This window comes from Diachasma alloeum, unplaced genomic scaffold (genome assembly GCF_001412515.2).
Source record: "Diachasma alloeum isolate Michigan unplaced genomic scaffold, Dall2.0 Dall_scaffold_00289, whole genome shotgun sequence".
Taxonomy (NCBI): Eukaryota; Metazoa; Arthropoda; class Insecta; order Hymenoptera; family Braconidae; genus Diachasma; species Diachasma alloeum.
The window spans coordinates 1,740,449-1,762,958 of record NW_021680428.1 but is presented as its reverse complement, the minus strand read 5'-3'; the positions used below and the strand labels follow the sequence as shown (position 1 = coordinate 1,762,958).

At 35.1% G+C, this 22,510-nt stretch overlaps 1 protein-coding gene across 5 annotated transcripts in view; it reads right to left on the bottom strand.

The window, feature by feature from the left end:
* Nucleotides 1-22,510, bottom strand: part of LOC107038850 (potassium voltage-gated channel subfamily KQT member 1) — a 61,057-nt gene that overhangs the window by 29,258 nt on the left and 9,289 nt on the right. For 4 of the 5 annotated variants that reach the window (XM_015258152.1, XM_015258153.1, XM_015258155.1 and 1 more), the window contains exon 2: nucleotides 1,193-1,274. The exons of the other annotated variant lie outside the window; for it this stretch is intronic. The gene's annotated coding sequence lies outside the window, so the exon portion shown is untranslated. The remainder of the gene's footprint in view (nucleotides 1-1,192; nucleotides 1,275-22,510) is intronic. 5 annotated transcript variants of the gene reach the window in all.

Here is a 22,510-nt window from a genome sequence, read left to right as displayed (position 1 = left end):
ATATTCCTCGATAGAATTAGTTGGGTTTCTATTGAACTTCCATTGGAAATTCTATCAGTCTTTCGTCTATTCTACGGAAAAAATCTGCAATTTCATCGTCAATTTTTTGGATAGAAAATGTCCAAAAGGATTTAATTTAAAAAATCTACAGATTCCCATCTTTTTATATAACTTTTTCTATTGAGATATTTTCTATAGGAATTCCTCGGCATGAATTTTCTAATTATTTATCTCTCATTTTTCTTCCCTTCGCGTTAAAAACATCGAAACAAAGACTGGGAAAATCTAAGCCTAGGAATTTCTATAGGAAATATCGCGATTCAACACGTTGGGTTTCTACAGGAGTTCTATTGAAAATTCTATTAGTTTCTTGTCGATTTTATAGAAAAATTCCGCAACTTCATTGCGAGTTTTTTATAGAAAATGTCCAACGGAATTTCATTAAAAAAATCAGTAGAATTTCATTTTTCTATACTATTTTTTCTATTGAGACATTTTCTATAGGAATTCCTTGACATGAATTTTATATGTTTTTCCACTCATTTCTTTTCTATATGCAATTGAGAAATCAAACAAAACTTGAAAAATTTGAGGAATTTCTATAGAAATTTCCTCAATAGAATTAGTTGGGTTTCTATTGAACTTCCATTGGAAATTCTATTTCTTTATTAGTCTTTCGTCTATTCTACGGAAAGATTCTGCAACTTTATCGTCAATTTTTTGGATAGAAAATGAATTTAACTTAAAAAATCAGTAGAATTTAATTTTTATACAATTCTATACAATTCTATGCATTCTATACAATTTTTTCTACTGAGACATTTCCTATAGGAATGCCTTGACATAAATTTTCTAATTTTTTACCACTCATTTTTCTTCTCCTCTCATTAAAAACATCAAACAAAAAACTAGAAAAATCCCAGCCTAGAAATTTCTATAAAAAATATCACAATAGAATAAGTTGGATTCAATTCTATCAATGATTTTCTCTAGAATATTTTCCATTGAACATTTCCATTGGAAAAAAAACGCGTAAATATGCTGTGGAATTTGTCAATAAAAACCCAATGGAATTTCCTCGCGAATTCTCTAGGTTTTTCTATAAAATTTGTTCGGACGTAGAGGTGAACATTAAATGGTTTATTCATATTAGAGAGGATATTTGAAAGAACTGGGAATATTGAGCGCTCACCACTCGAGTGTCAGCTGGTTCTGCTCTTCCCGCCTTTATGACTCATGTCTCGTAATATCTCAAAATTGGTCAATGCTCGCATCTGGAATTAACAATAAAAAAAGGAGAAGGGCACGTGTGATAAAATTTAATAGAAAAACCTAGCGTTTTTTTAGAAATTCTATTGAATTTCGGTCGGAGTTTTGTTAAAATTTTATTGAATAATTCTATCGGTTTTTTGCGCCAATTCTATCGAAGATTCTGCAACTTTACCGACTCATTTTTCTCTATAATTATTTGACAGGAAGAAGTAAATAGATGTCGATTTTTCTATAGAAATTTTTGGGCATGAATTTATAAATTTGTTTTGCGGCATTTTTATCCATTTTTCGTAATAAAATCCGGGAAAAAAAAATTGGAAATTTTCAAATTTATAATTCTTATTGACAAACGACCAATAGATTCAATTATGCAGCTTCATTTTGATTCTGCATAATTATCAATAAACTTTTTCTAGAATTCTAATAAAAACTCCATTTGATACAAAAAATTGATAGATTTTGATTTTTCTATAGAAATTTTTGGGCATAACTTGAATAATTTTTTTCTGCTGTATTTTTATTTTTATTTCTCATAATTAAAATCTGAACACTTTTTTCTATAATAATCCACATTTACAGACTTCTGCTGCATAATTTTCAATAGAATTTCTATAGAATTAGAACAAAAATTCAATTTGATACAAGAAAATGAACACATTTTGATTTTTTAAATTTACAGCATCCAAACAGTGGTTTATTCTACTAAAAAAAATACAAAAATACAAATGTGTTCATAAAATTATTCTTCAAGTTCTTAGGTGTAGCAATTTACATCGCTTTCTTAAATGTTTAATACAGAGAAGTACATTTTGATTTTTCAATAGAAATTCTTGGGTATGAATCTCAGATGAAAGTTCATCCCCAAGAATTCTTATCGAAAAAATCTTAACAACATAAATCACACAGAAAAATCCACATCTACAGACTTGTTTCTATCAGAAAATATGAATTGAAAACCGTCCGGAAAAGCTGTATAATTTTTCCTACAATTGCTCAAAAAAATGAAATTTTCCACTAGAATTCTAACACAACTCCAACAGAATTTCCATGAAATCCCAACAGAAATTCAATAGAATTTTTCAAAAAAAATTTCTAGGTTTTTCTACTAAATTTATTTACGTGTGAAGAAAGAAATTCATCTATTTCCGCACGGACCATTCGCAAGCAAGTTTCAGTTATCAATTGTTGTTTTATTTCTGTTCAGATTTATTGCTTTTCACTCCACAAAACGCATGCACATCTCAACGGGGGTATTGTCGCGCCACAGTTATATAATCACGATGAAACATCTGTTGGGAAAGTAAAAGTCAAAATGTACCGATATAAAGTTGGATGATGTACAGAAACAAGTAGAGGAGGTTTAGAGCTTGTGGTATTGCTTTGAAATATTCCCAGCGGGTAGGACTCTTACTCTGTAGGTAGGACTCTCCGCAGTTCGCCTGTGTCAATAAAGCCGGAGAGATCTAACATTTTCCGTTTGATAATAAAATTTCCCTCTTCCCACGGCAGCAGAGCTCAAAATGATAATGATTCCCCAGGATAATTTGTAGATTCAGACTCAAAGTGATATCTAGGTACAAGACAACTCGAGTATAGCTAGATATTCCGTTCAAGTTTTGAGGTATTGAATAAGTTTAATTATTCATAAAGACAGGCATTATAATTTTTTAAGCCTCGATCACTCGCTCAATGAGCGCAGCGCTATCCGTTTTCGTTTTTTTATATTTTAGCGTGTTTCTCGTGGCTTAAAAAGTTGGAAAGAATTAGGGTCCCTAGTCCAATCCTTTTATTAAGCATTGGCGTTGTCCGTTTTTTTCTCGAGAAATTTGTTTAGCTGAAAAAAGAGGAGAAATATCGAACGGATGGAAACGCGGCGCCGCGCCGCCCGGAGCGAGTAATATGCCGGCGACCGCTCACGCGACAGTGTTGCTACATTCACTGTCACACTTGAAATGCGCGCATAGCAATGCGCTAAGCGCCAACGTGGCAGCAGCGCGTCCGGTTTAACCCAGCGGCGCTGCGCTGACCGTGCGGCGAATGAAGGCTGATCGAGACTTAGAAGAAAAGTACTTGATTATTTATTTGAGAACGGAGCATCTCATCGATTTTATAATTAAGAAAACAAAACAAAACCTTCTGAATGGTCATCTGATCGATCATTTATTAAATTAAAATATTCAAGGATTTTAATGTGTCACAATCAAATCCCAGGATATTTGTCTATTCCAATTATTTTCGTTTAGAAATTCATAATTCGGAAATTTTTGGAAAAGAATTATTTACTTAAGCATTTCATACATATTGCAGAAGTATGTACAATCAATAGGATCTAAGAAGTGTCTAAACACTTCCACCGGAAATTGCAAAAAATTGATAATCACAACTTTCAACCGGAAATGTGCTACACATCAAATATTCCTTGGCTGAAAGCCCTCAGGTGATGACGGAGTTAGCAAGTTAATCCTTGCAAGGAAATTACCGGGAATTTTCTTACGATTGTTTGTCGAACTCCGAAGTCTTGAATTGATGATCAACATTTACACTCAGAATTCGTTAAACTGCGTGTAAGCCTGGTAAAAGTATTCCTAAACGACGAAATAAAGCTCCTCATTTCACGAAATAAATAATTTATCAAATCCAAATGAATGATTTTATTTTCAATTCATAAAATCATCATTTGGATCTAAGAAACATGCACAAAAAAAATTAATAGAAAAACCCAACGAATTCACTAAACAATTCTATTGAATTTCCTCGGCTCAATTTTTCTGACTTTTTAAAATTCTATTTTTATCATTTCATCAAGAAAATCAAACAAAAAAGCTTTTTGAGAAAGATTTTTTATAAAATTTTGACAATAAAATTTGACTTCATTTTAAAATAAATGAATTTAATTAAACATTAAATTTTTAAAATGAAATAACATTTTTTAAATAAAGTTTCATAGAAAATCCTGTACTAAATTAAAACGCAAATAAAGATTGACTTCAATTTGAATAAAAACCATAATTACTATAGAATAAGCCCATTCGTTTGACTTAACCAATATTTATTCATTTAAAATGAACAATTTCTCTCGCTGTACCAAAATCCCTGCTGATGAAAAGGTGTCAAAGTAAAAAAATTCGTCCTCTTCAATCAACATTCCCCTCAAAGCCTGAATCCGTGCACCACCCAAACATCCACCCTTGACACCTGCATCGATATAATACACATTCTCACCCAGAGCATCATGATTACACCCTCAGAAAAACTAAGTGCATGGATATTCAAACGACCGAGGCCTTTGTGAGCATGGAAATTCCTAGGAGGAGTTTCATTGTTCTGAAAATAATTTGACTCATCCAATTAACTCGTTGCTGTGAGAATATGGTGAGTGCCGGCCTAGAGGAAGAGGACTGGCACAAACCACTCAACACTTTGAGTGCACGAAAACCAAGTGCAGCTGGGTGAGAATGCAGAATGGCAAGAGCCGAGGCTTTTCGCTGGCAAAATCCCTTTCCATCTCATCGACGTGACCTTTGGGCCCTTTTGCGGTCAACTCTTCTCACTGGAATGCCCTGAAAATACTCCTGCGCGGAACTATTCACCTGCTGCAGGCGGAAGCCGCTCCAGGAATTCAAGTGACAGAGGGAGAAGGAGGAGGAGGAGAGGAAAATGGAAAACGATTCCCTTGGAGACGTCAATAATTCACTCGACGTACAGACGATAGCCGGGGGTGGCCCGTCTTACGCTGCATCCCGCAATTCTGATGTCACACCGCGTACACAATATTGCATTGATTCAGGCGTAAAATATACACTGGGCTTGACGAATCGCTTTGCGAAGGGTATAAACCCCCATTCCCCGTTGTGGCTCAGTGCTTTCTGCAAGACTAAATCACTTGAGGAATATCGATTCTCGTTTGGAATGGGGTTCGGTGGGGAATTGTTGGATAAAATGGTGGGTTGAATAAAATTAGAAATTCAGGGATGGAGAGTTGGGGAGTTGGGGAAACGGGAAGTTTCGAAGAAAGTTAATAGAAAAACTAGATATTTTTTTTCTATGGAATGGTTCAATAGAAAACATCTGTTTATGCTATAAAAGTCCAAATTGACGTCTGGTGATAAAAGTTTAGGGGTCGAAGTTGAGACTCCGCAATTGAGGGCCACAAGGGTCAAAATAACGTTCATAAGGGCTAAAAAAAGGGTCCAAAGGATCATGAGGTTCAAAATCAGGATTATGGGGGTCAGAATAAGGGTCGCAAGGGTCAAAATAAAGGTCACGAGGGGCAGAATAAGAGTCGTTAACAGAAAATAAGAGATTCATAATTGAATTGGGCGGTGAAAGTCACGTCACATATACCTGCACGATCCATTATTTTTTAGCGAAATGAAATTAATTGCGATTCGCTGGTGAAACTTTTTTTTGCTGTGCAGTGAATAATGACGAAATCCAATAAATTCGCTCCGGAAAATAATTGAATAATGAAATCGAGATTTATAATTGAAGCGGCAAAATTCCCCTTCACATCAGCATTTGCAGATTCTCGTTCCGTTCGATATTCCCCGGAATATTTTCTACGCTATTGACTCGATCTGGTTTTTTTTGTCATGATTACAATGTCAAGAATTGTTGGCTGGAAAAATACAGTAGAAACAACTTTGAAAAAAATCATACAAGAAGGAGGCTATTGATTTTTTGGAGAGGGAGCAGTGATGGCGAGATGAGACGAAACGAGACGAGACGAGACAATACGAGACGAGATAAAACGAGACGAAAGAATCTCAATTTTCAACGAATTGTCAATTATTAACACAAATATATTAACTATGCTGTGACAAAAGTAATTTCCTACTTCTTTTTAAGTGAAGTAAAATGAGAAATTTTCATCTTTTTATGGCTCAAAAATTTTAAATTTCATGATTTTTACACTTTGAATCGAACCCAATGCCTCGCTCTCACTGATGCCACGAGACGAGACGAGACACTGCATCTTCTCGTCTCGTCTCGTTGTCAGAAAAACATTGTCTCGTCTTGTCTCGTATCGAAATATGAGAGCAATTTCTTCTCTCGTCTCGTCTCGTCTCGTCTCGTCTTGTCTCGTCTCGTCTTGTCTCGTCTCGTCTTGTCTCGTCTTGTCTCGTCTCATCTTGTCTCGTCTCGTTTCGTCTCGTCTTGTCTCGTCTCGCCTTATCTCGTCTCTATAATCCAATTTGAACGGAAAAAAATAGAGGAGCAGAGAGGGGGAGGCTCTCTCGACTCTCGTCATGTCTCTCGTTTCGTTTGTCTCATCGCGTCTCGTTTCTCTCGCGTCTCGCGCCATCACTACTCCCTCTCCTAAAAATAACTGCACTGAACTGCCCGAACAGAATGATATTTCAACCCCTCCGAGGGAACTAATTGTCCACTAAAGAACATGAATATTGATAAATTTATCGTCTTCACAGATTGATATATTTGAATTAAATAGAGAAATCAGGTCGCAACTCTTTACCTTTTTTCTCGTGTCCGCTCCGGTGACGGAAGGGTTTAATTGAGAATTGAATGGAATTGATTGATGGAAGGCTACAATGAAAAATTGAGTTTCATGGGGTAAGCCGGAAATTGTAGATTGTACGGGGACTATTGGAGATCCTGGCATATTTCCGATTCCATTTGATACAGGAAAATCCGCCTCAAATCCTCGGGGTACTCGGAATATTCCGAGAATTCAAATGTGAGTGTTTGCAGAATTATGACGTAAATAGAAACAAAGATCGCCAAGGGTGAAAATCATGTCGAATATTTATTTAGAATGTCAACACAGAAAGGTGAACTAAATAACGAACAAAGTGAACAAAATAACGAATTGAATTGTATTAATTAGCTGAAAAAATTATGCAATTTTGACATGCGATCTTTTAATGAATATTTAATAGAAAAAAATCAATACATTTTACATTACTTTGTTCAAAATTTTTTCCACTTCATTTTTTTTCATTATAAAATCCAAAAAAAAACCTAGGAAATTCATGCGCAAGAATTGTTGTAGAGGAAAATGAACATCTATTGATTTTTTTCTATAAAAAATATTTATTAATAAACGCATAGCGATTCTGCGTAACTTCCAATGGAAATTAACACAAAAAACAAATAGGATTTTCAGAGTTCCATCAAACTACTATTTTATGCGATTCCATTAAAGGATTTATTTTGAATGAATAATGATAAATTAAGAATAAACTAGAGGGCTACACCCACTGCTCGCTCCGCTCGCCAACCCCCATGTGACCCGCATGATCCTTATTGTGGCCCTGGTAAATTTTAATCTGATCCTCGTGACCCTCATTATACCGCTCGTGACCCTTATTTTGACTCCTCTTTTCTGACCCTTAATTTTGGAGTCTTAATTTCGAGCACCAAATTTTCATCACCAAAAGTCAATTTGGATTTTTACAATATAAAGAGATATTGAGACCCTTATTTTGACTCCTCTTTTCTGACCCTTAATTTTGGAGTCTTAATTTCGAGCACCAAATTTTCATCACCAAAAGTCAATTTGGATTTTTACAATATAAAGAGATATTGAGACCCTCATTTTGACCCTTGTAACCCTTAATCTCATCTTTGTGACACTTATTTAGACCGTTCATCTGACCCTTATTACCCTTATTTGAGCCCTTAATCTGACCCTTGTGGGCCTTAATGTTGTGACCCTCGTGTTCGTGATTCTGACCCTTATAGCCCTTAAACTGACCCTTGTGACCCTTAATCTGACCCACATAACCCTTAATCTGACCCTTATGGTCCTTATTTGGATCCTTATGACCGTTCATCTGACCCTTATTCTGACCCTTGTAGCCCTTAAACTGACCCCCATAACCCTTATGGTCCTTATTTGAACCCTTATGACCCTTAATCTGACCCTCATGGCCCTTAATTTCGAACTCTTAATTTCGAATACCAAATTTTTATCACCAGAAGTCGATTTGGATTTTTATAACACAGAAAAATAAGAATGATATCGATTCCATACAATTGAAACATTTTCATCGCAGTTACTATACGAGTATCAACTCTAAAAAAAAAATGTCGTTGATTGAAAGGAATAAAAAACACTTCAAACGAAGAGTTTTGTTTGATTTAAAGTGATGACCTCTGGATCAAAAACTAACTGGACTATAAATTGACTGTTACACCGACTGATCATTTGCGTCAGCCACTGAAGCTCGCTGGGAACTAATGACCTTTTCCCCCGTCCTCCCACATCCATGATAATGAAGAAGGAAAGGTGACTAGAATGACTTAGCGCCCTCAAGCACACTTCCCAACCCCAAAGGCCAAAAACATGGCCGTTACCGAGGTACAAACTGTGGGGTTGAGAGAATTGTCGAATGCTTGGAGAACATCTCCAGTTGATGGACTACCTACATAATGAATCATCGAGGCATTTGGCGACGCTGTGAGTACACACTGATGATGCTTCCTGCTCCTGCTTCAAAGCTCTCCGACAAATTGGGCCAATATCGATTGGCGTTATAACGAGCGGGACCTCGATGAGTAAGGGTCACAAATTTTGAGAACAATCAGAGGGATAAAAACACGCATTTGGAGAGAAAAAAAAAGTTCGGCTCTGGTTTTTTCTCCGGGCACTGAATTTCTGTTCATAAAACTTCATTTTTTTTAACATTATTTGTTTTATGATGCAAGTGAAAAAAAGAGTTTTTTTCGAGGGAGAAAAGGGTGAAACCGCCTTTTTCTCACCAGTATCATAAAATGTCGTACGATACGTATGAAAAAATTTACTTCCTGACGAGTGTCATTACAGACCCTCACACTCGTCAATAACTACTTTTTACAACACAAGATTTTTCATTCTTAGTCATTTTCAACATGCAGTTTTTGCTTCCGAATGGATGCATTGTATTCGTCAAATTTTTTTCGTCAAATTCAATGTTGAAAAAATTTATTTTGAAACCAACATTCAGCGGAAGATGAGAAATTCAATGTTGGGGCAATGTTGACTGTCAACGTTGTGGTAGTGTTCGCTGGCAACGTTGGGACAATGTTGCGGTGATGTTGGCTGCCAACATTGGGGTCATGTTAGCTGTTGACGTTGGGAGAATGCTGGCTGTTAATGTTGGGGCAATGTTAGCTGTCAGCGTTGATGCAATGTTGGTTGCTGAGGTTGGGATAATGTTGGCTGTCAATGTTGAGGCAATGTTGGCTGTCAATATTGGGGTAATGTTAACTGTCAATGGGATAATGTTAAGTGTCAATGGGATAATGTTGGTTGTTAATGTTGGGGCAATGTTGGCTGTCAATATTAGGGCAATGTTGACTGTCAACGGTGTGGTAGTGTTTGCTGGCAACGTTGGGACAATGTTGCGGTGATGTTGGCTGCCAACATTGGGGTCATGTTGGCTGTCAATGTTGAGGCAATGTTGGCTGTCAATATTGGGGCAATGTTGACTGTCAATGGGATAATATTAACTGTCAATTGGATAATGTTGGTTGTTAATGTTGGGGCAATGTTGGCTGTCAATATTAGGGCAATGTTGACTGCCAACATTAGGGCAGTGTTGGCTGCCAACATTAGGGCAATGTTGACTGCCAATGGGATAATGTTGAGTGTCAATGTTAGGGCAATATTGTCTGCCAACGTTGGGGAAATGTTGAGGTAATGCTGGCTGCCAGCGTCGGAACAATGTTGAATTCAATGAATCATTCCACTAAATTCAAAATACATCATCACTGAAATTCCATTCGGAAGCAAATTCCTCATTTAGTATAAAAAATACATTCACTATGCTGTGGCGAAAGCAATCTCCCACTTGTTTTCGTTCAAACAAGACTTGTTCGGAACCATTTCTCTTTCTCTTAGTGTAAAAAGAATAAAAGAAATGTTTTAAAATCAAACAACAAAGAACTTTGGTCTCACTGATGTTTTGCTCTATGTCAGAGGGAGGAGGGGGGGGGGGCATGAGGGCCCTAGATTTGTGGAAACAATGAACGAGACACCTGACACACAAAACAAAAAGAAATACGGACATGACAAGGAGAAAATATGACGGTGAACCGTTGAAAAGAATAAAGTAAGAATATGAGTTGACTCATTGTATTATTTATTAATAAAACGTTGTGACCTATAACCATTGCGCATGACTCCTCATTCGATCCGGCAAATGACGGGGTTGACGTACGTGTGAGGGACAAGGAAATACAATCCACTGATTGTTTGATTAACTGTCAGCCCGATGTGCGTGTCGAGTGGGGCTAAATAGGATTTCACTTTGATAAACAATAAACACGAGCCAGAAACTGTTTGAACGTCAAGTGGTTGAAATTATAAGAGCTACTGGGGGATGGGTAGAATTTCCCGCGTCAACGTTCAGGGTCATATTAACAAAAACTCTTCAATTTCGTGAGGTTCAAAGTGATAATCATGTATCAGAGCACTGGAGTCGAATTCAGAGGATGAATACACGTAAACATTCCATAGAGAATTCGCTGAAAAATTCTATTGATTTTCTATTAGTTTTCGGCAGATTCTTTTGAAAAATTCTGCAGTTTGTCCCTTCGTTTTTTCATGGTGAAGTTTGATGGATGTTAATTGGTTGTCAGCACTTCGAAGATGATTAAGTAATTGAAAAAGGAAGAATTCTTGGCGATTACCCAACGTTTCGGCTTTTAGGGAAGCCCTAATCAGTGGGTTCTTTATTCTTCTGATAAACTGAGCAGATAAATAAAAAACAGAAAATTACCGCAAAGAATACTGAAGGAACAGCGGTCTACAACCATAATATGAAGATTTAAATAACGCTGCGGAATTTTTCAATGGAACAGACCAAATCTTGATAGAATTTGTTATAGAAATTCTATAGAAATCCAAGAGAATTTTCTACTGCATTCGCTAGATTTTTCGATTAAATTCCTGGAGTAAAATCTTCAGTTTCTTTATTTGAGTTTTTAAAATTAAATAAAAGAAAAAAAGAGAGGAAAAAACTTCGAAAATTCATGTCGAGAAATTCCTATAGAAAATTCTTCAGTAGAAAAGATTGTATAGAAACAAGAAATTCTAGTTTTCTATGAAATACTTTCTATCGGGCGTTTTCTATGAAAAAAACCTGCAGTAAGGCTGCGGAATTTTGCAATAGAATCGCCCAAAAATTTATAGCTTTTGCTATAGAAGTTCAATTGATATCCTATAGAATTTTCTAATGAATTCCCTGTTTTTCTATGAAATTTTTGTTCAATTGGACAGATTCTGGAGAAAAAATCAATAAAATTCGATTTTTCCCTTCAACTTATTTTCTCGATATGTTTTCTATAGAAATTCATCGAACCAAATAATCCTCTTAGTTTTGTAGTTTAATTCTCTTAAATGAAAAAAAAAGAAAAATAGGGCGAAAAAACTAGAGAAATTCATGTGAATAGAATCCTATGAAAAACATCTCAATAGAGAAAATTCTATAGAAAGATGAAATTCTACAGATTTCTTCACTGAAATACTTTCTATTGGACATTTTCCACAAAAAATCATACACTAAAGCTGCGGAATTTTTCAACAGAACTATAAACAAAAACTACTAGCATTTCCAATAGCCTTTCAATAGAAATCCTATAGAACGCTCTGCTGAATTCGCTCGATTTTCCTACTGATTTTTTTCACGCCTGAAACTTCACGAGAATGCCATTTTTTCATGGGATATCGTTCGAGAATTTGATAATGTTTTTTTTATGGATCGACTGACGAAATGGGGAGTTAATGCGAGGGGCATGTCAACAGGGGCTTATGTGGATTCCAGCCGGTGCGAATGACTCGCGGAAGGGGGGGGGGGTATGAACTCGACCTACATCCACCGAGAAAAGCCAAAGGGTAGAAAGAAAGATAGCGAGGGTATGCACTCTCGGTTGAGTTGTGTCTATGGCATTTGTAGTTTCTTATGTTAGGCCCCCCACCCGCCCCCTCCCCCTCCCCACGCCCCCTCGACTGTAAACTTATCGATCGTCAGTAGTGTATAGATACGGCTGAGTGAGTTTTGGCGGATGGAGACGTCGTGTTAAAGACAGATTACCGGGGGGTGGAGAGGGTAGAAGGAAAAAAGAAGAGAAGTCGGTGGTTGAAGGGGGAGATGGGGTGGGGGGCGAAGGAGATGTCTCTGCCAGCACTACAAAGGAGTATTTTGTGCAGCGGACGCGGAGAGTCCGGCAGACATCGACGTCATTATCAATTTTAATTGCCAGTTGAATTTTTAATAAGTCAATTGTTAATATTAGTTACCAGTTTTTTTGATTATTAAATTGATCATCAATTTAGATATTCAAATTCTGAATTGTTTTATCAGCCAATAATTGAGAAATTTAAATTAACAATTATAAATATTACATTGATATTATAATAATTAATATTATTATTAATATTATTAGTAATATTAACAATAATGTAGCTAAAGAATATAATATATTAAATATTATATATTACATACATTATTATTATTATTATTGTTAATAATAATAATAATAATAATAATAACACAAAATATCAGTTGATTATTAATAGTAATATTAATAATATCGTTAATAATATTAATATTTAATATTATTGATATTATTTTTCAAATTTCAATGAAGATAAGTAAATTTTAATTATTTTAGGGTGCGACATTGATGCCGATCTATGAAGTCTATTAATCCCGTCTGCACACACTATTTTGTATCACTGAAATTTCTGTCATGTGAGGGCTTTAGTGAAATTTCAAGGAATTTCATCACTGGAAATTCTCAATTTGATGAAAATAGAGTGGAAATGGTAGATTTTAGTTCAATTAGCTCATGGAGTTAATGGGAATTAAGACAAGTCGGGTCTTTCTCGTATTTCCACTTCACTGAGAGAAAAAATTAGTTCTGCCGAATAATGAATTGCTCCCCTGAAGAGATCTTTTGTCGTGTTGAATCAATTTACTTGTGGACAAAAAGAAAGTTTCCACCGAAACATGATAATTTTCGTTGGAGTAATTGTTCTCGTGAGATATTTATATGTCGTTCGGGTAAATGCATTCGTTCTACAGAGAATTATATGAGGCTCCGGTTTTATCAAGTCAATGTTATTGAGTAGTGTATATCTTTGTCCAATAAACACTTATAATTTCCATGGAACAAATGATAATTTCAAGAGGAAACTACAATTTTCTTGACGACAACTGTGTTATTGGCAAAACTAAATAATTTCGAGGGGACAATTTTTTTGGGAAAAAAATATTCTTTCCTCGTCAATGTATTCTTTCTGTGGTATAAACCTACGGAGTTCTCTCAGATCAAATGATTGTCGTACAATAGATTATATTTTTTGCTGCCGAGAGTTGGAATTCTTCTAGGGATATTCCTGATGATGACGACGAAAATTTAATTTTTGTGAAAGATATTAAATTTCCTTCTGTCGAGTTGGTTAATTTCCCTCAAGTAAATTTGTTTCACTTCATCAAATATTCTCACGTGGAACATATAATTTTTCGACAGAGCTAATTTTTTCTCTTAGTGTAGAAAAATTGAGTAGAATTCCATTTTTCTATACAATTTATTCGATTCCTTGACTCGAGTTTTTGAAATTCGATTTTCCTTTTCCTTTCCATCAAGAAAATCAAACAAAAAAATTAGAAAAATTGAGCCGAGAAAATTCTATAGAAAATATCTCAATAGCATAAGTTGTGTAGAAAAATCGAATTCTATTGATTTTTTCTACTAAAAATTTCAATAGAATCGACCAAAAACTAGTAGAAAATCCAATAGAAATCAAACAGAATTGTCCAACGAATTCGCTAGATCTCTCCATCAAATTTTTTCTCACGTGAATGGTTCTCTCAGATCAAATGATTGTCGTACAATAGATTATATTTTTTCCTGCCAACAGTTGGAATTCTTCTAGGGATATTCCTGATGATGACGACGAAAATTTAATTTTTGTGAAAGATATTAAATTTCCTTCTGTCGAGTTGCTTAATTTCCCTCCAGTAAATCTGTTCCCCTCCATCAAATATTCTCGCGTGGAACATATTTTCAGGGACTAAATGAATATTTGCTAAACACAAATTTGTCTCAGTGTATGGATCAAACTCATGGACGTTCTCGCAATTTCTCCTTGAAAAGCAAGGTCGAAATCTTCCGCAACTGGTAAAGTGCAGATTCACTGAAGCGCGGATAATCAGACTATCTAAAGAGGCTGAACTAGGCTGCAACCTTTGTTTCATTCGTTTTAATAAGGGAGTAAAAATAGTTCAGTGCAGCCGAACGTAAACCAAATTGATTTATCCAACATTCCCGTACAGTTGTAAGCCTGTCCGCAGCATTTTACGTTGCCTACGCGAGTCGAGAATAACCGGCCTCACCTCATACGCCCAAGTGACGGTTATTTTCATTAAATAAAGACCCCTTGAAAATTTAATTTGAAGAAACAGTTGGCGCGTGCCTCCAGGCGCTTCAAAAACCCGCCGAAAAAAAAGGTAAAATTCAGCTTGAAGAGAGAATGGGAGAAGGTGAGAGGAAATGAATGTGGAGGGTCCTAGGAAATTCAATGAGAGATAAAATCCACGAGTGAATGGCAAACCAATTCATTTCAGGTGAACTATATTGAGTGGGACAGGCTAGGGGCTTTGGAAATTGAAAATTAAAGTCGGAAACCTTGCCCGGAAATGGGATTATACCTTTGGGACCTTCTGCCCCGTCTCACCTCCTCACCTTTTTTGCCACTCGAAAGACCACGGCCTCTCGTTAGTGTATGCTAATTTCAAACTAGCCTCTTCGTGATTCCATTCATCACTCTTTCTCGCATTTATGCATTCTTGTTTTCTTTCGGGAATAAAGGAAATTTTTTTATCCTTGGAATCTTATTTTCCTCGTTACAATTTAATTAGGATAATTTTATGAAAATAGGGAGATTAATTGTTCGTCATTTCGCGTCGTATGCTGGCGATTGAGGAGATGAAATCATCGGGGAATATCTCGGACGAATGGAGAAAGTAAGACGCTTTTCAGGAGTGGACGCGTGACAAACAAAAGAGAATTGAATACCATTCTATGAAACATGAATAAACGAATCATAATTTTCTGAATCATTTAGGTGAGAGGAAAATAGAATAATTCTACTTTCTCAATATTGCGTTTACTAAGATTTTCTTCGAACAAAGTTGATTAGAATTAATAGCTAGAATTATGAGATTATCTCACATTTTTGACGTTAAGGGTAGGAGAATCTGAATGCAATATAGTGAAAATGATGATCGATTTTTTCACTTGGAACAAATAATATTAATATCCAAATACAAAATTTCTGATATGAATAAAAAGAAGCTGTGACTCAATATTTCAAATGAAGTTTTAATTTTTAATTTGGTGCTAAAAACACGAGATGACAATATTCTAAGCGCGGAATTATATTGATGAGATGAACAACAGATTAATTGAATTGAAAATAAAAATTGATAACAGTGTGGGCACGCACTTTTACCAGAGCATCAACAAACCTTGAATTCCAGAAATTCCCACTCTAAAGTGTGTTCCATAAACAATTGAATTGTAATTATGATTAAAATCTTAATCAGATCATTTATTTCAAATCATTTATTTCAAAATGAAAATTTAAGTTTATAAATTGGCACATAGTAATAGTAATAGTAATAATAAAATGTTCAAATGGCTCAATTTCCATTCGTCCCCTTCCACCAGAGACGAATACTAACCGGAGATGGCTTTCAATATAAAGGAATAATTACGGATTATTTCGTGGGATTCAACATGTCAATCGGCTTTGTTCGCAACAAATTGCATTTCATTTGGGAAAATGAATGTCTACACGGGGGGGTGGGGGTGTGCGCACTCGCTGGCACGAACAGAATATCGATTGTCTCGTGAGGGAAGAGAAGAATACTTTGAACCAGTTCGAGTCATTAATTTCTACATCCTGATTTTTCATTCTTGTTTACCATGTTGAGAATATTCCGAGGGGGGATATCCGGGGTGGGTTCATGAATCAGGTAGGTAGGTACATGGCAGCGGATGCAGTCGAGGGTTTGAGGGGATTTGAGATGTTTATGGACCTCTGGGAACGAACTTTCTCAATGAGAAAAACTATTTATCCCGGCTCCCTCGGATTGCTTGGGCGATAGATCGGTTATTTCCTCGTGAGTGAACAGGGAATTCGAGGGGAAGCTACTGAGTTTTGGAAATGACGGCAATTTTAGTTGGGAATTTTCGTGGAAAAAGAAATTAATTATTAATTATTTTAATTTTTTTACTGGAATTTTTAGGATAATTTTTGTATTCGAAAATCGTCTTGTAATTGTTCTGCTGGATATATATTTCCAATATAAAAACACAAAATTAAAAAAAAAAAAGGTCAACATGAACAACAAAAACCCCAATAAAAAATTGCCCTGGAAATGCAGAAATAAATTTTTTTTTTTCATGTTCATGTTGAACATGTTTTTCATGTTCAAAATGTTTTGAATTTTTGATAAAAAAAAATCTCGATCTCATAAATTGAAAACCTCATAAATTAAAATAAATAACAATAATTTTTAAATAATACTAATAAATTAAATGCCTAAATAAATGAATAAATAATAATAATTTTAATGGACTGCTTTCTGAAATGTAACTCGGGCTTCTGGCAATTCAAGTTCATGATTTAAGAAATTTAATTTCACGATTGCCAAAAGCGATAATAATCTCCCTTTGAAGATCTTCAAATTTTGCATTTTTTCGATGAAGAAAATTGCGATTTACAACGAAGAAGATGAGTCTTATTCAGACATCCGGTGACCTAGTTCAGTTGTTCCCCAAGATGCGTACGTAATTGAATAGTAAAGTATGATAGACTGAGATAACTCGACTTTAAGATGAACTTTTAACCAATGGTCTTGAATCTGAAGCAAAGGGGTGTCATTTCCATAACGCTCTACTTAGAGTTGCTCTAAATCCGGGGGAGATTTTTTCGGACAAATTTCTGGAATTGAGTCCGGATGTAAATTCCCTTTTGAGGTCAAGTTTAAATTTCTTAGAAGTCTTAAGGATATCCAGGTATTTTTCCTATTTTTTCTCCAGTGAAATGATTTTCTACTTTTGTACTCCAATGATTTCATTATTTAAACTTCGCAGATGTAACTTCCAATCGCGATATATTGAAGTGTTAAGAAACATTTTACAAATCTGAAAAAAAATTAGAAAATTCATTTTTGGAGAAGGAAAAAAACTTGATTAATTAAAATATCGCAATTTTTGGCCAGTTTTCAATGAATATCTCGAAACCTAAGGGAGATAGCAAAATTTTTCTCATAACCTTTTTAGTAGCACTCAATTCGCTCTACAAAAAAGGTTATTATGAAAATTTCGCTATCTCCCTTAATTTCGGAAATATTTTTAAATTTAAAATTGAAATCGGTTGACTAGCTTCGAAGATAAAAGCGAAAAACGATTTTTAAAAATAGCTTTTTCTCAAAAACTATTTGATCAATCGGGCAGAACTTTTGCACAGAGTTAGTCCTTGTTAAGGCCTATAATCTGACAAAATTTCAGATTTTTTGGAATAAGTTTAGGCAATTACTTACTCAATTTTCCAAAAATTGAGACAGACATGATCGCCAAACTTCCTATTTTTACGTTTCAGACCATTCCACATCATTTCCAATCAAAATTAGAGAATGTGAAAACAGTACGATTACAATGCTTCCATTCGGAAGCAAAAAAACCCTCCAAAAAAATGAATGTTCATTAAAAGATTGGGGAGAATAAATAAAATAAAAAAGTTACAAGACGCGTCCGCGGACTAGGAAGGAAGATAAAACAATAACGGGGAAAAAAGAGGCGATGGTACATGAAGGTGGTTGAGAGGGAGGAAAAGGGCAAATACGTAACAGTATTTTGGCAGCTCTGTGGGAACACTGATCTCGAGGATAAATTGACCCATTTCGTCCTACAACATTAGTCCCCGTTCGGAAAAAATGAAATGATCGCATTCTGATTTTCTCAAATCAATTGCACTCGCGGAAATGCCCAGCAATTTCCAATGAATTTATTTGCCCTCCATTTCCGGAAATAAGTGGGAATGCAAATGCACCATTTTCCCTCAGGAATTCTGCGGACGATGCGCGGCAACATCATTCCTTACTTGCAAATCGCTTCGCGAGATATTCCAGAGTGATAAAAACAAATAAGTGAAAAATATGAGTAGACGGGGGACACGGTGAGCTTTTTTCTGGTTTGCGATAATTTTATCGCCCCGCAGCACCACTCGAGGACTTTAACACGAGAGTAAACAATAGAAAGTGCAGTTAAACACAATTGCGTGAGTGCATGCTGTGATTTAATTACGCAGAGAGGCGGTACTGAGTGAACGGCCTTACAATAAGACTCCATTAACACCAGATTGGTCACTGTGTGAGGGAAACGCCTCGGCGCGCCGTTTTTCTTTAATTTACATTGAGTGACTAAATGGAAAATTGAAAAAAATTCCAACTTATTCGGTTGAAGTGGCTAAAAAATTATAGTAGTTGAAAACGAGCAGAGCACACACTCAAAAAAATGTTTCATAAAGTTTATTTGAATCAAATAAATAATTTTATTTAAATGGTAACAAATGAAGTTTTTAAAAAAAATTGAATAAAAAATTCTATTTTTCATTTTTTATTTTATTTATAAGTTTTGTTTATATTAAATAATTTTTTTTACTATTAATAAATCTTTATTTGATCTAAAAAAAAATTTATTTATACCAAATAAACCGTTTTTTTATGTTAAGATAATTTCGTTATTAAAAAAAAAAATTTCTGTGAACTAAATAAATTGTTGTTTCAAATTTATTAAAATTTTTATTTGGAATAAATGCATTGTTTATTTAATATAAGTAAATCCTGTTTCTTGGAACAAGTAAACAAGTTTATTCATTTGTAAAAACAATATTTTTGAAATGAGTAAAAAATTTCAAATAAAGATTTTCAGTTGATTCAAAAAAAACATTTTTCCGGGTGTCTGACAGTGCGCCATATGAGAGTAAACATGCCACTGAGTGATGTCTCATTTTTTTTCGCCATCAATGCATTGATGGCGGGCATCCGAATGGCCTGAAATATTGCAAAAGTTTATAGCTTCACAGCACTAACTAAGAGCAAAAAATTTTGATGTTTACTGCCACCTCCATGGGTGCAATAAAAATTCCAATGTTTCGAGTACTTTGTTTGAACGGGTGTACATATTTTCTCTCCAAATTTCAAGATGATATCTCGATTTTTGCACGAGCTAGCGTGATTACAAAGTTTTTTATGAAAGAACAGAAAAACGGGAATATCTCGAAAATTTTGCATGAACGGGTGTATATGTTTTGATTGATTTAGATAGAGGGCATCGAAACGAATATTTTGGAGGCAAAAAAATCGAAATCGGTCCACTAGTTTTAAAGATATTTGCGGAAAACGATTTAAAAACGAATGGCTTTTTCTCAAAAACTATTAAATCGATCGGGCTGAAATTTTGCACAGAGTTAGTCCTCATTGAGACCTATAATCTGACAAAATTTCAGATTTTTTGGAATTATTTTAGCCACTTAATTACTCAATTTTATAAAAATTGACCACCGGGGAGGTGACGGTCGAATGCTCACATACAGACATGATCGCCAAACTTCGTATTTTTACGTTTCAGACCATTCTACATCATTTCCAATCATAATCAGAGAATGTCAAAATAGCACGATTACAATGCTTCCACTCGGAAGCAAAAATCCCTCAATCTGAAGACAATTCCTCGAGATTTACGTCAAAACAACTGAGAAATTCTCTGATTTTTGGGAAAATGTTCTCAAAATCATTGAAAAATCCACTCCTTCCCGGATTTTTCCACTGAATTTTGTCATTGAACCATTTGTCAACTATTAATGAATATTTATTTGGTCCTATACAACTCTACCACTCGTTAATAGTCAACGAATCTCGTTTGGAATAAATGAATCACTCTATCAGTGAATTTACCTCATTCTCAATCACGAAAATTTTCACATTTCCCAAAAAAATAATGAACTTGAAAAAAATATCCAGTGGATGATAAATCCAATCTTGCTTGAAAGCAGTTATCACTTCCAGAATTTTATCATCAAAAATTTTCCTTCTCGTCTCAATGGCTGAGAACGCCGTGTCGTCCCATTCGATCGTTCTCGAGATGTTTATAAAGGGACATTGTTTGAGGATTTCGCTTCAAAGTTTAATTGGAAATGGTGGTAACAATAACCCCCAAGTTGAAGAGCATTACCAGTGGGATTTTCATGTTTAAATATTTCATCGAGTGGCAGGAAGTTTTGGGGAAGTCACGAATGAAGTTCTGAGGATTTTCGACGCATGTGGAAAATAAATGAGCTTGGAAGGTAAATTCTTGGAAATTTTTTGAACTTTGAGTCGTAGCTGCATCTGCATTTTCAATGTTGTGGGGTTGAATTCAATTTCAGAGACGAAAGAATTTGATAGGAGAACCTAGAGGATTCGCTAGACAATTCTATTGAATTTCTATTGAATTTCGATTCGAAATTCTTTTAGTTTTTTATCAATTCTATTGATGAATTCCGCAGCTTTACGGTTTTTTATAGAAAATGTCTATAAAAAATTTTTCTACGCAATTTTTTCTGTTCAGACATTTTCAATAGATTTCCTTGACATGAATTTTCCAATTTTGTTCCGCTTTATTTTTTTTCTTCACATTAAACAAAACTGAAAATTGGAGCCGGAGAATTTCTATAGAAAATATTACAAAAGATTTAGTTAAATAGGAAAATTGAATTCTATAGATTTTTTCTAGTTAATATTTTCTATTGCACATCTTGATTGAGAAAAAAAGAATAGAAATATTTTATGGAGAAAAATCTGCAGAATTTCATCTTTTTGTTGAGTTTTTAGAGAATTTTTGGCGATTTCCGCATACGTTTCGTGGTTTATAAACATATAATAATTATTCTGGGTGTCCTTAGGGGGTGCCATTCACCCGCGGGCATGAATAAAAAAACCGATATCATATCACGCAACTACAATTCCGTAATCTCTCAATATCGCGTTATCAGCTTGAACAATTGTACAACTTCCTTATTTGCTTTATTCGATTGTAATCACCTCAGTCTCCGCTACCTTAAAATTCAGTGTAAATATGAATATATCTAGCTACTATTTTCGAGAGAAAATCAGCAGGATTTCATCTTCCTAGACAATTTGTTCTATTGAGACATTTTCTACAGGAATTCCTCGACATGAATTTTCGAAGTTTTTTCCTCTCTATTTTCCATCTCTTTTCATTTAAAAAAATCAAATGAAAAATAAACGAAAACATGAGCCGAAGAATTTTTACAGAAAATTTCATAATAAAAAAATTAATAAATTGAATAATACATAAATCAGTAGCGAAGCGGTAAACCGGGTTAATTCGATTTTGACTATAGGCCAGGTTTTGACGGATATCTCGGAATCTAAGAGAGATAGAGAAATTTTCTTCATGACCTTTTTTATAACTCTAAATTGGCTCTACGAAAAAGCTCATGAGAAAAATTTTATTATCTCTCTTAGATTCCGAGATATTCATCAAAAACTGACCAAAAGTCAAAATCGACTTGACCCGGTTTACCGCTTCGCTACTGAAATTGAATAGAAAAATCGAGTTTTATAGATTTTTCGTGCTTTATCGAATTTTTTTCTCTCAAAAAGACGAGTGATCCATGAATCGACGGAATTAAATCATTTCTTTCTGCTCAATATTTTCCATTGAACATCTGATCGAAAAAAAAACCTAACGGAACCATTTCAAAGAAAAACAGTTCTCTCTATCTCCGGAAACATTACATGGTTTATAAACCTGTAATAACTGTTGTGGATGTCCTTAGGGGGTGTCATTCACCCCCGCGACGAATAAAAACCCTCGATATCACATCACGCAACCATAATTCCCTAATCTCTGAAAATCGCGTTATCAGCTTGAACAATTTCACCCCCTCCCCGCTCACTCCATTCGATTCTAAAAGCCCCCGCCGCGTTTATTCTCCAAGTGAACCTCCTCAGTCTCCAATACCTTGAAATCCAGTGTGAATATATATCTGCCGACGCACCGAAGATCCTCGCACGAGCGAAACGATCGATAGACTCGTAACTTACTTATTGTTAGTCTCGGATTTCAGTGTTGGGAAAACTTTTCGAAATGCCGAGTTCTGCGAGAGGTCGTGCCGGTGACGTTTTCCCCTTCAATATGCGATCGGCGGGGG